The sequence below is a fragment of the Cinclus cinclus genome, chromosome 1 (genome assembly GCF_963662255.1).
Source record: "Cinclus cinclus chromosome 1, bCinCin1.1, whole genome shotgun sequence".
NCBI classification, from domain to species: domain Eukaryota; kingdom Metazoa; phylum Chordata; class Aves; order Passeriformes; family Cinclidae; genus Cinclus; species Cinclus cinclus.
Genome location: NC_085046.1, coordinates 105,792,388 through 105,797,070, shown reverse-complemented (window position 1 = coordinate 105,797,070; position 4,683 = coordinate 105,792,388).

The following is a 4,683-nucleotide window of genomic DNA, read 5'->3' as shown; positions in this document are numbered from 1 at the left end:
TCTGTAAAGAAAACAAAAAGTTGTTACAATACTTGTACATATTTCCTGTAAGAAAGATCCATATTGAATTCCTTGGGTTTAGCTTGTATGTTTGTAAATAAATCTTAGTGGGTGTTTTTTATCAAGCTACAAAGATATCTGCAAAACATAATGGAAACAGAAAACCAAAAGCTTAATCTCTTTTACTATACTGAATATATCTTAAAAATAATTTTTTGGGGTATTAGGATACAGATATTTTAAGAGAAACCACTGCCACCAAAATACATTTAGCTCAGGTCAAAAGAGTAAGCTACAAAAAATTGAAAATTTACCAGTTCTACTCTCCTCCTGTGATCCATCACTATAATTTTGTCCTAGAAGACAAATGTTAACTGATTATATTAAGAGAGTCCCATTTCCATCTGTTTCTATGAATTTAAGTTAACTTACCCACCAAAAAATATATATCTACTACATAATGGTTGTAATACAAGGTATATGGTTTTGTAGCTGTTTCGTTTCAAGCTCAGAATCCATACCTTACTAGCTTGTGTGGATCAGATTTAAGATGCTTCAACCTATTCTGTTCACAGGGCTATTCCCAAAGGATGAAATCACACCTAGATCAAAAAATTCAGGCAACCAAAACCGTGGTAATACATCAGACAGATTTCACGAGGCTACAGTAATGCCACATAGAAGGCACTCTGAAGAAATAAGAAAGAATTAAAATGTCAGGACCTCAGGTACCTCAGTGGTACCACTGATTCACATTGCTTGTGGTGGGCTGCCAGGTTATATAAATACATAGACTTACAGGATTTAAGAAGTATAATTTAGGCTACAGAAACAGATATTGCTATAGCAAAGCACCTAATTTGTTTTCAACTTTATTCTACAAGCATTATATTAAAGCAGAGCTTTAAAATAGCAGAGGTACTTGAAAAACAGGGAGAAAGAAGTATACTGCTAAAACACAAATTTCCACTAGTAAACCCATATTATAAAATAGTAGAGTTTGGCTGTTTGGTATTTTGTTGGTTTTTTTTTTTTTTAAATAAGCAGTCAGCAATGTTTCCCCCACACACACCTTTTCTCACTTTTGATTAAGCATAAATATAGAAAATTTTGCAAGACCATACACAAGAATAATAAGAAAAACAGGGAAGACAAAACACATTGAAATAGGAAAAACACTCCCTTTTTATATACACTGCTCAATTCTGTGTATACACCTATATGTAAGATCAATACAACTTGTCACATTTTTCCATTATTTTTCCAAAGGAAAAACAGTTTGGGTTTTTCCTTCTTTGTCAGCAGGCAACAAAGAACAGCAGCCAGTAAATGTCTCTGCTTCTCAGTACCTGGACTCAGCAGCTGTGTTATACAGTGCAGCAGCAATCAGCCACACAAATTGCACTCGCTGCAGCTGGCACTTCCAGCCTGAACTCTTGCTGCAGAGGGCACATGGCTCCCCATAATCCCTTTTTCAACTCACAAGGAGAGTGGGACCATTCAGCAGCCAATCCTACCACCATACTCCCAGCACAACCTTCACCACACTTTTCAAGGTCACACCTGCATTATCAACACAAACTGATCTAAAATTGCACAACAGAGCAGCACAACATGACACAGATAATTTTTATGTCTGTAACTATGAAGCTGCACTCACATCACATTTCAAAGAAGCTCAGAAATAAAGCAAACATTTCATTTTCATGTTTCCTCAGACCTATGTACACAGAATACAAGCAGTTCTGGGAAGTTTATAAATGTTAGAATAATGTTAAAAATTGAGATAGCTAGCTACAGTTGAGAGCCAACTGGTCCTTATAGACTACAAAATAAACTGTAGCAATGAAAATTTGCCCAAGTCTGAGTACAACTTAGGGGTTTTTTTCCCCCAAGTACACACTTATCTTTTTCAACTGACCTTTCAAAACTGCTTCCACATTTGCACTCTTGACACTCACTGCTACTTCCATTCCCAATTCATCCCCCATGCCCAAAGATGAAGCAACAACAACAAAAAAAACAACCAAGAGTCACATCATTATTCCATTCTGAAATTATAAGTAGCTATAATACATGAGGTAAATGTCACAGATCAGTTCTTTTTAACTTTCAGTCACTCAATCTATAAAAAGCACTGCCATTACAGCACATATGGGCTGTAGCACAAAAGGACCCTGAAGCAAGGAAACACGATGCATAATATTATCCTGTGTCTGGGAGATGTTTCTGCTGAGACCACGGAGTTTGGCAATCAAAACATCAAAACTTTACTGTAGGAGTCCCCCACGCAGAGTTTGTGTCATCACTAAAGAAAATAAGGAACACTTCTAGCACATTCCTACATAGTCACTGGGACTATAATTTCAGCTTCATGGAAGATCATTTAATAAAGTAATTTCAGTGCTTAAAATACATTTTTAAAGAACAATCATGTTATGTGCTCAGTCTTCGTATTATGTTGACTAATAAATTCTTGAACAGGTTAAGGCCATCTTTTCCTTGAGAGCTAGGAAAAGTTTGAAATAGCATAGTACTGTCCCAGTAAAAACTGAGGTGTGACTAATGATGACAGTAGGTTTTGTGGGAAACACACAATCCCACAAAAAGTTCAAGATCCTTGTAAGTGACCTTCAGCTTCAGACATGAGGTTTCATCCTTTTCGACAGATGACTCTACAGTTGTTAAGAAACAAAAAAATGAGGCAGCACTTGAAAAGATACTAACAGCAAACCAAGGGCCACATCAATGTTGACAGGAGCTATGGAACCAAATACAAATTAACACCAGGACACTGCACTACCCAAGTTGTCCTCACGACTTTGAAAGCAATAACCTCCATTAAGTAAAGAAAAATCTCAAAAATTTTAATTAGCTCAAAAAAAAAAAAAAAAAAGGAAAAAAACCTCAGTCTCCAGACATATCTTGTAAAACACAGTTTTCACTTCACCTAGGAAACCAGGACTCAGAAGGTATCATTTTTATAAGGAACTATATTAATAACCATTACTGCAAGATACCACAGTAAAAGGTCCTATATATCAATAAAGTTGGCATGTGTAACTAAACTTAAGTCAGAAACTTAAAGAGTACTGAAGTAGAATTTTCTTTCAGACATATAAACGAGCATTACACAAGACACTGCTTCTCCCAAAAAAACGTGATTGATTTGCCTTATTTCATGGCATATATTAAAGGTATCAACTCCCTTTCAGAAGAAAGGTGTTTTCTATGCCCCATTTTCACACATGATGATAACATTCAGGGGTTTTAAGCCTTGGTTTAATAATGCTGAGATAACACAGCCCAATTTCACAGTAAGAACTGAAGCACATTAGAAGAAATAAACAAAAACAAAAATCAATTAGTTCTCAGTATTTTCTCTTTTTTTCTACAGCTATATCCAAGACAGTATTTCACTTCCTCACGTCAGCTGCTAAAGCTACTACAGCCTAGCTCAGGTTTAATTTAGAGTAATGTAATTAACTTGCAAACACTTCTAGTCATTGCTACTTTAACCACAGTCCAACAAGAATTCAAGTGATCATGCTGAGAATGATGCTCAGGTTGAAACAAAACAAATTAATTTTGTCCACAAAGTGGGAGAATAAAGCAAAATGGCATAATTCATCTAAGTTCAAAGATGAATATAGAAACGGGAACTGCATATTTTAAAACAAATCAGAAAATTATGTAAATAGGAAGATAAGGAATTTACTGCAACAACATACAAATCCTTTCATCATTATTCCATCATGGATTATTCTAAAATGTGTTCTAGAAATTGTTTGTGAGACTATAAACATGACAGATCCACATGTATACACCCCCCAGCCAATACTGGTATATGAAATACCCATGGCAATAAAAGTACTATAGAAGCGTTACAGTATTAAAACACATTGAGAACTGCAAATATCAGATCTAGGTTTAGTTTACATTTCATAATCAGTCCAAATTTATTTTGTTAAATGAACCCTTAACATACATTTCTATTTTTACTAGAAATATTCCACCAAAAGAGAAATTCAGGAACATGAAAATAATTCTGTGGCCCTGCTCTATCCAGTTTTTATCTGATTTGTTTTGTCCTTCTGCAAATTAACAGGAGATTGTTTTGCTCTAACTTCAGGCTGTGAACTTTAGACACACAACAGCAGAACACTGAAGATTAGGAGAAGAATTTTTAATTGCATCTTTCATTTGGAAACCAGTTACAAAGGTGAGAGACAAGCTAGTTATAACGTATCAGCAGATTTGTACTAACTCCACATGCACTCTCGAAATCTGTTATAATAAGGGACTTAAGCAAAACCCTTTTTTCCAACCTGACCAAAGTAACTTTCCACAACCACCTATAGCAGTTTAACTGACATAACTTCTTCAACAGTTCAGAAATCCTGAAGTAGATTAAAACAAAAACACATCTATCCTATCACAAAAGCCTGAAATATTTTACCAGAAACATAAGATCAGAATGGGTACAGTAACAAGAATAAAAAGTCCTTAAAGCATTTGCATCTTTCACAGAATTAATTTCATAAGATCTGCTCGCTATCACACCTCTTCTGCTATGTCTACCAAACCTGACTTCTAACTTCTGAATTATAAACTTAGATTTTAGTTTAGCTTCCTGTCATCTTCCCTTGGACTTCTAGCCACCAGTTACTGCTCCATATGACA